This window comes from Benincasa hispida, chromosome 3 (genome assembly GCF_009727055.1).
Source record: "Benincasa hispida cultivar B227 chromosome 3, ASM972705v1, whole genome shotgun sequence".
In the NCBI taxonomy this organism is placed as follows: Eukaryota; Viridiplantae; Streptophyta; class Magnoliopsida; order Cucurbitales; family Cucurbitaceae; genus Benincasa; species Benincasa hispida.
In genome coordinates this window covers 12,205,016-12,217,793 of record NC_052351.1, presented here as the reverse complement: position 1 = coordinate 12,217,793, position 12,778 = coordinate 12,205,016, and the positions used below count along the sequence as shown (strand labels likewise).

The following is a 12,778-nucleotide window of genomic DNA, read 5'->3' as shown; positions in this document are numbered from 1 at the left end:
ACATTCGTTCCAGGCGATTTAAGCAATCAGATTCAGCTCAAACAAGTCCAACTAGCCAGACCAAGATCAACCAAATAAAAATAAGTCAGATAAAAAGAAATGATTTTGAAGTCGTGATATACACAAAATTAACAAGAAGATCCGGTTATTAAGATTCTCAAAGACGATAACAGGGAAAGCGCACTAGGGATTAGGCCGGCTGAAAAGATGAACAAGTAGAAAGACACTATCCAGAAATCAAAATCAGGAGACAAGATATTTTATTTAGTAAAGGAGAATGTGGACGAGCAACAATCGAATCGTCAACCAATAACAAATGACGACTGAAACGATATCTCGGCCTTTGCTGTACCTCGCTGTTCTTCGCGGCGGAAGAGATAATCATCTCAAGCACCGTTCCATTTGAGAACAGAGGCTTTCGATTCTTTTAATAAAAACGAAAGAAATTTTGAGAAAGAATTTCATGAAAAGAGAAGAAGAAATGTGAGAGAACTGACATAAAAGAAAACGAAATTGAAAGATAAAAAAAAGGCTGGCTATGGCGCTACCGCAGGTCCATCTCCGTTTGAGGTTCTGTTTCGTCGTTGGCTGATTCGTATGAATTTATAGCGGCTTTCTTCTTTCCAACGGCGGCGCCAATTCAAAACCCTAATATATCATTCTTCCTTTAAATTACATTCGTACCCTTCATTACGACGAATTATTGGGCAATGTTACGACATGTCGGCTGGTTCTATATCCACTTTAGTGTATGGTTAAAATATATTTTTGTAAAACTTTTATCAAAGTATTTTTTGCAGTTAATTGGAAATTTTTTAAGTCCAAGATAAAATGAGCTTCCCTTAAATAAGTCTAAAGTTAATTAGTTATTGGGCTCACTAAGACTTAATCCAACTTTTTAAAAGGTTAAGAAAAACTTATATCCTAATCCAAAGAGGATTAGATGAATCCTAGTCAATTTACCTACAAATACATCATTATAATACGAGGTAACTCGAATTCTACTCTCAAATCTCCTAATTTCCGCATTCTTTCACTGTTTGACTAAACGTATCGAAGCGTATGACAAGCACCACATTGATATGTAAGTTTCTTTTCTATGGACCTCATTCTTCTTCCTTTCAAACAAAATTTACTATTGATATCACATGAATATTACGTACATTTTTACAGTATGAATTTTGGCATCAATCACTAGACTTATTTTGCCATATAGACATGTTCCTCTTAAAAATAAAAGATTTGTGATATGAAGGAGTAGATGCATAATTTATTATAATAATATGAAATATTTATTACATTCCCTAAAGTTCAAACTCCACTTTGTATTATCTATATATATAACATAAATATTTTAAATAAGTCTTCAATTAATCGTAGATAATTTATACTTTTGGTCCCAAAAGTCGGACTAAGTTGCATTTGGGTTTCTTAATTTACAATAGCCCTGAGGTTTGGAATAATTTATTTTGGTAACTATAACGAACACTTTTGATCATTTTGTTAACTTTTTGTATAGGGTTGGACAATTTCTTTTATTACTTCTAAGCTGGCATATTTAAAATATAATAATTTTGTATTATTAAGTCCCTAATGTGGAGTTCATCGACCCTATTCTGATTTTACATCTTTCTTTTATAGGCTATCAAGATTTTCAATGATTTGGATCTCGTGATTTTCTCCCTCACCTTCTACTCAATTTGGCATCAACAAAATTCTTTTGTATTTGATAGTAGTAAATATCTCTCTTGGGATTCTATTGGATATGTTTTCTATTGTCAATTTTTTTTTACGATAAATTAACTCGTATGACTGGATCAGAACATTGCACTCCTGAGTCATCTGTCATTGATGAGGCCAAATAGACCTCCTCTTTTGAGATCTTTCAAGGTGAATTCAAACTCTGCGGTGAGCAACAATGAGGTGAATCTTGGAACTATTGCTCAGGATTCAAATAACGAATTTTTATTAGTCATGGAAAATATTTAATCATTCATTCCATCAATTGAACTTGCTTAGTTGATGGCCCTCCATAAACCCATCTCCAAAACTCTTGAAAGTGGTATTGTTAAGACTTCATGTATTCTGACTATTTAGTTGTACTTAGCTCATTGTTTTGATTTTCTTATAATATTTTATAGATTTCGTTCACCTAACCATCCCTTAAATCTCTCTAGTTAGTTGAACCAAATCTTCCTCTTGCTTAAGAGTTTATTGTTGGAACGTACCATAAACACTCTAATTCATTAATTTTACAAAAATGAAAACATGCTTCCAGCTGCTAATTTCCTCTGAATCTTATTGTAGACCACCCAAGATCTTCCTTACTATCCTCTTGGTGCTCTAAATAGAGTTGTGAGACTTAAAATAAGCTTGAATTAAGGGAATTTGAAGACAAGCTCACAGTAGTAACCCAGCAGAAGAACAGCTTATTCATACGAATTTTTCAAAAAAATTTGATCGGTTGCATTACCTCAAAATCACTCCAATCTCTTCAATCAGACAATCATGCAAAGAGATTAGTTGCATGAGATGCATCTTATGCTTGGAGTAAATGAAGACTTAAGAAGTGGGTTGTTAGTGAGCTACTTGAAGAAATAATGAAAAATGCCTATTTTCCATTTTTGTGTTTTTCCTTCTTTTTCAATTTATCAAAATTGATTTCACAAATCAATTTTTCTTATAAAATTGAAAATATTATTAATTTCATAAATTTATTTTCTTAATAAAATTAATAAATAATTATTTAAATAATTTAAATAATTATAATTAATTTAATATCAAATATTAAATTAATTTTTACACAATTCAATCTTCAAAATATTTAAATTATATTTTTCCAATTTCGTTTAATTTAATTTGAACATTTCAAATTAACTTATCACGCTACTCTAGAGCTAATCCATTTATAAGCTAGTAGGAAGACCTCACGGACTTACATATCATGGGCTCCAACGATCCGAGATTAATCGGCTAAACTCATTAGATCGAACTAACCCCCATTTGTTAATTAATGGGTGATTCCACTAAAGCCAACTCTCCTCATTGTAGATATATTATGTCCATTTGGTATAACCATGATTAGTAAGTTAACCCTTCACAAGTTGTTCGTAATAACGGCTAGGTCGAATCTTTGTTTTACCCCCCGAAATTACCTTTGATTCCTTAAGTCCCATTGATCCCCTAATTAACCATTGATTTGTGATCCAATCAACAAATTGAATCCACCCAGAATCAGCACTTAAAGGGAACAGCCTTTCTACTAACCCTAATCGGGTAGGAATGAATTCCGTCTTGCACCTTATGTTCCCAGCTATCTATCCGGTCTTATCCCTAAAATGGGAGGCTTATTGAGTAGAGACGTTGGTCTACTCTCATCGTTTGCAGATCAAAGGATAATCCTGAACAAACAGGAGTTCATAGTTAGCTCGGGATTAAGATCAAGTTACCTAGGTCATCGCTTTGAAACAATCAGTCTTAAACAGTAAACAACGTTATAAAGTAAGAGTGACTGGTTTCGTGGTCTGATCTTGCACAAAACTCATTTGCACAGAACGACCTCACTCTCATGTCCCAACATGAACAAATTAGAGTCACTTTGTTTGTAGCACTTTACAACTCTTTGTAACAACTACAGAATAGGCCGCGTCCAATAGTGTTACTAGAATAAGGCACCCAACCTTATTCATATACTATAGATTATTTTGACTATTTACTCGAACCTGATCTACTTGTATGTCAACACATAAAGTTCAAGTACTTATGTATTAGTCAAGGGACTTTAGGTTTATTGGATTTCGAAAAAATAATATATTCAATAACAACTTATTGAATTTTCAGAATGAGTTCTATTGTTTACAAACCACGAGTTTTAGGACATAAAACCCAACACTTATGTATTCTAAAATAAACATTGGAAAAAATAGTAAAGTTCATCTTCTCTATTACTTTTCTCTTTTGTTTTTTTCTTCATGATTTAAAAACCAAACTTGGTATAAGAGCTTTATCATGGCCGACACCCAAAAAAAAAAAAATCCAACAACAACTTCTTCTTTCACACTTTCAACCTTTGTCTGTTAGCTTGAAACCAAAACCAGCCAAGAAAATCTAACTTGATCCTAATAGGTATTAAGTCAGATCTTGAACCATGCCAGTTGGCACTTTTCCTTCACAAATCTCTTGAATCATTTACCTCTATTAAACTCGACAAAGGCAATTTCCTCCTATGGAAAAATATAGCTATGCTAGTCCTAAGAAGCTACAAGCATGAGCGATATCTAACAAGAAAAACTCCATTTCCTAAGCAATCGATCATTATTCCACTGTGTAAAGATGAATCGTCGAGTCTTCTTCTTCCCAACTCTGAATATGACATATGGCTAGCTACTGATCAACTTCTCATGGGTTAATTATACAAGTGAATATCCCCTACCATTACTGCTCAAGTCATGGGTCACGATGAAGCAAAAGTTCTATGGGAGTCTATCCAAGAATACTTTGGAATGCATTCAAGATCCCAAGAGGATTTCAACTGCCAAATGCTCCAACAAACAAGGAAATATAACACCAAAATGGAAGAATATATAACAACCACAAAAGGTTACTTTGATTATTTGCACCTTGCTAGTTTTCCAATGGGTATGCGTACTTTTGACTCGATGAAGAATTTACACCAGTTGTTATGTGATAAAAAGCTTGAATATGTCTTAGAGTGAGTTCCAATTTGAATTTTTGTCTTATGAGCAACGTATGGATCATCTATAAACTTTAAAAGTCTTTGTCATTGTGAATCAAACCTCAGCCAACTATGCTAGTCTAGAGAAACTCTCAACCTCCTCGGAGAGGAAGAAAATCCAAAAGCAAATGAAGGAACTCTTCTTATCCTACAAATTCTCGTCCCATTTTTCAAGTGTGTGGAAAGATGGGTCATACAACTATCATTTGTTACCATAAATATGATAAACCTGATGCTACTGCTCCCCAATATTCTCCAATGACCTCTACTTTCTCTCAATCCAATTAAGAACCAAATTCTCTATTTACCTTGATGGCCTTCGCTGAAACTCTTCAAGATCCTTCTTGGTATCTTTACAGCGGAGCAAGTAAATATATAGCATCTGATTTGGGAAAGTTGTCTCTCAAAGGTAAATCCTCTGTCTTTAAAAACATTGTTGTGGGAAATGGTTCAAAGTTGCCTATCGCTTGTGTTGAGACTATTTATGTCAAATCTTTGACTGGAAATTTAGTCCTTAAAGATGTTTTTGTTGTTCTTATGATAAAAAAGAATATCTTATGTATATCCCAGCTAATAAAAAAATAATTTCATTACAACTGAGTTTTATAAGAATTTCTCTTTTATTAAGGAAGTCTAAGGTGGTGTACTTGGTAGAGAGCCTTGAGAATGGTCTGTACAAGCGACTTGTGTGGATGAAGCCTCAGTTATGAAGATACTAAATAAAGAAGCAGAAGGATCAACCTACATGGGTAACTCCATAGAGACTGATTATAGAAATTACAGATAAGATTTGAAGAACCCTGTTAGTTTTGCCCTGTACAAAGGATGTTTGGCACCATAGATTGGATCATCCATCCCTTAGAATTTTGAATCAGATCTTGACAAAGTGTAATGCTTCTATTAACAGTAATGACAAAATGATATTTTGTGAGGCTTGTAAATTTGGAAAGTCACATAGGTTACCATTTACTCTCTTTGACTCTCGTGCTTTGAAACCACTTGAACATTTTCATACGGATCTGTGGGACCCTCCCTAGTAGTGGTTACAAATATTACATAGACTTCTTGGATGATTACTCTCGTTACACATGGATTTTTCCTCTCATGGCTAAATATGATGCTCTTGTGGTGTTCAAACAGTTTAAAATTTAGGCAGAAAATCAATATGGCTATTCAATTAAATATGTTATGTGTGATAATGGATGAGAGTTTAAACCTTTTATCAACTTTGGGAGAGAACAGGGAATTAAAATTCAATTTGCTTGCCTTTATACCTCTAAACAAAATGGCATAATTAAAAAGAAATTAAAGGTTATAAGCTCATACATTCAACATTCAAGAACTATTTCACATTTCTTTAACTTTTACAGTTAGTTATTGTAACTACTTATATCGGAAATTAGTATAAATACTCATCATTTACAAATTTTTAGATACAACAACATACATAGCTTCAAGAAGAACTTGAAAAATCTGTAAAAGAAAAGAATCTGTGACTTAGTTCTTAATAAAACTCTCTCCTTCCCGTGGACGTAGGCTTTAATAGCCGAACCACATATATTGTTGTGCCTTTTCCTTCTCATTCTTCTCATTGTCTACAAGATTGAATGATCATTTACCATTTCCTTCTTCCACCGTCTACACGATTTCATGTTCGTTCACCTTTCTTTCTACCATCGTCTACACGATTGCATGACTCTTCCATCGTATACTCAAAGCAGTTGCACAGATCAAACAAGAAGACATTAGGGTTAGAAGAAAATGAAAAAACTCAAAAGGTAGAGAACGAGAGAATCAAAGAGCAAAAGAGAGAGAGAAAGAAAAATTAATTCTGCATTAATCACACATCAGAATGGAAATTCGTGGGCACATAATAGTAAAGTTTTCTACCAACCAAAGTATTTTGTGGCAAAAGAACTGAGCTCACATTTGGATCAGCAAAGAAAGGCCTAAAAAATATTTTCATCATCTGGGCTGAATTCATAAAATTTACAAAAGCAGGCCCAACAAAGTGTTATCAGAGCAAAGACTTACAAGATCTCAATTCTTGGAGAATCAAGACACAAGTTTTTCATCCAAAATTTCAGTAACAAGGTTCGAGGTGGAGAAATTCGATGGCAAAGGAGACTTTGGACTGTGGAAGGCCAAGATCAAGGCGATACTCGGCCAATAGAAAGCTCAAAGAGCCCTCTTTGATCCATCAACACTCCCTGCCACTGTGACAGCTCAAGAAAAGGAAGTCTGGGAGCTGGCAGCCTATGGTACGCTGGTTCTTAATCTTAGTGACAGTGTTCTTAGATAATTTTTAGATCAAGAAATTGCATATAGGATATGAACTAAGCTAGAAGAGTTATATGCTACTAAAGATCTTCCTGGAAAAATGTATCTTAGGGAGAAATTCTTCACATTTAAAATGGATTCATCTAAAACATTAACTGATAATTTAGCTGAGTTCAAGAAAATAGTTGCTGAATTTAAAACTCTAGGAAAAAAACTTGGTGATGAAAATGAAGCCTATGTACTTCTAAACTTCTTGCCTGAACCGTATAAAGAAATTAAAAATGCTCTAAAGTATGGAAGGGATAGTATAAGTACAGACACTATAATCACAGCCCTAAGAACTAGAGAGTTTGAGCTATAGATTGATAGAAAGGATAAACCTAGTGGTCAAGGTCTATTTATAAAAGGAAACTTCAAGCAAAACCATTCAAAAGACAGAAAACCTCACAACTCAGAAGAAAATAAATCAAAACAGAAAATAAAATGCAAGTACTATAAGAAAAAGGGACATCTAATTAAGGACTGTTTTATCTTAAGGAGAAAGAACCAAGGGAAAGAAAAGGATTCAAAAGGCAAACAGCCCGAAGCATCTGTTGTAGAAGGTTCCTTCATCTACTCAGATGCTTTAGCCTCAACTTTAGACAAATCCAATTATGTAAACCCTCTAGGAAAACATGATTGGGTTCTAGATTCTGGATGCACCTATCATATGATCTCAATGAAACCTTGGTTTAACACCTTTAAAGAAATAGAAGGAGAAATGGTATATATGGGAAACAACCAGACTGTAAACTAGAAGGCATTGGGTCTGTTTCCATGAAACTTAAGGATGGACCATCAAACTTCTTAGGAATGTGAGATATGTTCCATTACTTAAGAGAAATCTAATCTCCTTAGGTATGTTAAATGCTATTGGATGTGAATACAGGGGTAAGGGTGGAACCCTTGAAGTGCTAAAGGACTCTAAAGTAATATTAGTTGGGGAAAAGATAAATGAATTATTTGTGGTCAAAGGAGTTGAAATGATAACAGGGGCTTATGTTGCCACCACAAATGAGATCACAGAGGCTAATGTATGGCACAAAAGGTTATCTCACATAAGTGCTAAAGGCCTAGAAGTTCTATCTAATTAAGGGATTCTCCCTAAAGGTCGCTCCAAAAATCTAAGTTTTTGTGAACACTTGTTTTCGGGAAAGCCACAAGGCAAAGTTTCACTAAAGCACAACATACCACAAAAGCTATCCTAGACTACAGACACTCTGACCTATGGGGTCTAGCTCCTACACCTAGCCTAAGTGACTCAAAGTATTTACTTTCTTTTACTGATGATTTCTCTATAAAATGTTGGGTTTACTTCCTTAAAACTAAAGACCAAGTGTTTGATAGGTTTAAGGAATGGAAACTCATGATAGAGAAACAAACTTCTAAAGAAATTAAATACCTAAGAACTGACAATGGACTGGAATTTTGTAGTGAAGAGTTTAACAAATTCTGTAAAAAAAACAGTAATTACTAGGCATAGGACAATTAGATTCACTCCTCAACAAAATGGAGTAGCTGAAAGACTAAATAGAACAGTCATGGAAAGGGTTAGATGTCTCCTATCAGATGCAATTCTAAGTGAAAAATACTGGGTTGAGGCTGCAAGCTACACTTTGTACACCTTAAATAGGTGTCCACATTCCTCCCTAAATTTTTTGACTCCTGAAGAAAAATGGACCACACATCCAGTATTTGGATGTGTTGATTATATTCATCAAAATCATGGGAAATTAAAATCTAGGGTAGTAAAGTGTACGTTTGCAGGGTTTTCTGAAGGAGTAAAAGGATTTAAAATGTGGAATCTTATTGAGAAAATGTTTGTTATAAGCAGAGATGTCACTTTCAGAAAAAAAGAAATGTTTATGAAAAAAGAAAAGACATCTTATGAATTTCCTAATAGCCCTCATACTACTAGGATTGAGATGGAGTCACCTAAAATTTATTCCACTAACCAAAACCCTCCTATAGAATTAGAAGAACAAGAAGAGGATGCCTCAAATGAGAATACTGGGAATACTGAAGTTGTACTTGATTTAGGTCAGTATTCCTTGGCTAGGGATAGACAAAGAAGAGTGATAGTTCCTCTAACTAGGTATATTGAAACTAACTATATGAACCTAGTTTTAAATGCAACAATAGCTCATAATGACCAAGAACCAGCCACTTTTGAAGAGGTAGTGAACTGTTCTAATGCTAGGTCTTGGATTCAAATTATGTGTGAAGAGATAGAATCACTCATTGTCAATAATACCTAGACCCTAGCTCCTCTTCCTAAAGGGTGTAAACCTATAGCCTTTAAATGGATATATAAACTAAAGGGGGTTCTACCAAAGAAGAAAAGTCTAGGTACAAGGCAAGGTTAGTGGCTAAAGGATTTACTCAGAGGGAAGGAATAGACTATACTGAAACTTTTTCACTAGTAGTGAAACAAACCTCTATTAGGCTACTTTTATCTTTAGTTGCTCAGTACAATCTAGAACTAGATCAACTAGATGTTAAAACTGCCTTCTTACATGGAAACTTAGATGAGGTTATCTATATGGTTCAACCTAAAAGGTTTGAAGAAAAAGGGAAGGAAGTTTTGTACTGTCTCCTAAATAAGTCAATATATGGTCTAAAACAATCCCATAGATACTGGTACATAAGGTTTAATGACTACATAGAGAGTATTGGATTTTAGGGAAGTTCCTATGATATTTGTTCTTATATTAATTCTACTACCTATAAAGACAAAGTCTATTTATTACTCTATGTTAATGATATGTTACTAGTAGGAAAATCTAAGGAGAATTTAACTCATGTACAAAATCTCTTAAAAAGAGAATTTGACATGAAGGACTTGGGTCAGTCTAGAAAGATACTTGGGATTGAAATTCAAAGGGACAGAACTTCCTCAACCTTAACCATTAGTCAACTAAACTACTGTGAAAAAGTAATCAACAGATTTAATATGACAAATGCAAACCAATCACCATACCTATTGCTACTCATTTTAAACTTTCCTCTGAAAACTCACCAAAAGAAACAGACATAGAACATTTGACTTAAATGCAATCAATTCCTTATAATCAAGCAGTAGGGAGTCTAATGTACTTAATTATTTCTACTAGACCAGACCTATCATTCAGCAGTAGTCTAGTTAGTAGATACATGTCTAACCCTGGAAAAAGACATTGGGAAGCAATAAAATGGATTTTAAGATATCTAATTTGGTCTAAACAGTCGAAATTAAAATATTAAAGTACTAATGAATCAAATTTATAGTTATATGGATATGTTGATTCAGATTTTGCAGGTGACCAAGATAAAAGAAGATCTCTAACAGGTTATCTATTCTTATTTGGTCCAAATTTGTTGTGTTGGAAAGCAAACTTACAGTCAATCACAACATTGCCAACCACAGAAGCAGAGTACATGACTTTATTAGAAGCAATAAAGGAAGCACTGTGGTTAAAAGGATTGATGAAGGACTTTGGTATTAATCAAGCAGTAGTAAAAATCTACTGTGATAACCAAAGTATCATTCACCTTTTCAAAAACCCTCAGATCATTCAAGGACCAAACACATAGATATCAAGTATCACTTTGTAAAAGACAGAATAGAGAAAGGAGAAGTCGAGGTGCTAAAAGTTCATACCACTGAGAACGCAGCCGACATGCTTACCAAACCTGTGAGTAAACTCAAGCTTGCTAACTGTTTTGGTCATATCAGGTTTCTACTTCCTGAAAAAGGGTGAAGACATGTTAAAATCCAGAAGGAGAAGAGCTTGCATGTTGAGCTTAAGGTGGAGATTTGAAGGTTATAAGCTCATACATTCAACATTCAAGAACTATTTCACATTTCTTTAACTTTTATAGTTAGTTATTGTAACTACTTGTATCGAAAATTAGTATAAATACTCATCATTTACAAATTTTTAGATACAACAACATACATTGCTTCAAGAAGAACTTGAAAAATCTGTAAAAGAAAAGAATCTGTGACTTAGCTCTTAATAAAACTCTCTCCTTCCCGTGGACGTAGGCTTTAATAGCCGAACCACGTATATCGTTGTGCCTTTTCCTTCTCCTTCTTCTCATCCTCTACAAGATTGAATGATTGTTTACCATTTTCTTCTTCCATCGTCTACACGATTGCATGTTCATTCACCTTTCTTTCTACCATCGTCTACATGATTGCATGACTCTTCCATCGTATACTCAAAGAAGTCGCACAGATCAAACAAGAAGACATTAGGGTTAGAAGAAAGTGAAAGAACTCAGAAGGTAGAGAACGAGAGAATCAGAGAGCAAAAGAGAGAGAGAGAAAAATTAATTCTGCACTAATCACCCATCAGAAAGAAAGTGTTTCTTTCATTTTTCATCAGACAAAGAGCAGTAGTTCAAACCACGTGTAAGGCATCAGCTAGAAATTTGTGGGCACATAATAGCCAAGTTTTTTTACCAACCAAAGTATTTTGGGGCAAAAGAACTGGGCTCACGTTTGGATCAGCAAAGAAAGACCTCACAAATATTTTCATCATCTGGGCTGAATTCATCAAATTTACATAAGCAGACCCAACAAAAATATAGGCATATTGTTGAAACCGAGCTTTACTTTACATGCTCAAGCAAAAAAATTGGTGGGAGGCAATCCATACGACAGTCTTCTTGATTAATAGCATGCCATCACCAATAGTTCAAGACCATACTCCAACATCCCAATTATAACTTTTTACGTGTATTTATTGTTCCATCTGTTTCCCTTGTTTACAACCTACCAACAACATAAATTTGATTTCCATATAGAGAAATGCATATTCATTGGGCAATTGATCATCACAGAGATTATAAATGCCTTAATGCTTCTAGTCATACCTACACCCCCCGCTATGTTAACTTCAATGAATCTGAATTTCCTTATCACACCCTATTTGACACTTCCTAAATCCAAATCCTCCCCCCAAACAAATTGTCCTCTCATGGTTGCCTAATTTCCCTCCTTCTTCCCATTCTTCTTTCACACATAACCTTATTTCTTCTTCCCCTTCTCTAAGTTTATCACCTATTACTTAATCACCTCTAGTTGCCCGTGGTCACTCTCCCTCTTTACATTCACATTCTTTTTCATATGCAGCGTCTCCCTCCTCCCCTTCTTTCTCTTCACATACTGACTCATCCCCCCCTTCCTTTATTCCTAAATTCTCTTTCACTGGCCTTTACCAAAGTGATCCCTCCTTAGACTGGTCTCAAATGGAACTTACCAAATTTAATGATGCATTTTAATTTCCTTATTGGAAGTTAGCCATGGATGATGAATTTGCTACTCTTATCTGCAATAAAACTTGGGAGTTAGTTCCTACCTCTCCTCATCAATAGCTTGTTGGCACTAAATGGATTTATAAAATAAAAAGGAATGTTAATGGGCATGTTCAACGTTACAAAGCATGTTGAGAAGTCAAGGGATAGCTACAAACTCTTAGGATTGACTTTGGTGAGACCTATAGACTAGTGATCAAGTCTTCCATTATCCGTGTTATCCTCACTCATGTTCTCACATGGAAATGACCCATCCGTCTATTGGAAGTTAGTAATGCATTCCTCCATGGAACTCTTAAAGAAGATGTGTTTTTTGTTCAACCTCAAGGTTATATTGATTTCTGTTTCCCCTCTCATGTTTGCAACCTTCGTAAAGCCCTTTATGGCCTCAAATAGGCTCCTCGTGCATGGTATGAACAACTT

General features: G+C 34.6%; 1 non-coding gene across 1 annotated transcript; it reads right to left on the bottom strand.

Annotated features, from left to right (window-relative positions):
• Positions 1-277: 277 nt before the first annotated feature.
• Positions 278-401, bottom strand: LOC120074827. Its single transcript, XR_005481106.1, has one exon. It is a non-coding gene; the product is annotated as a small nucleolar RNA snoR111 (small nucleolar RNA).
• Positions 402-12,778: the final 12,377 nt, after the last annotated feature.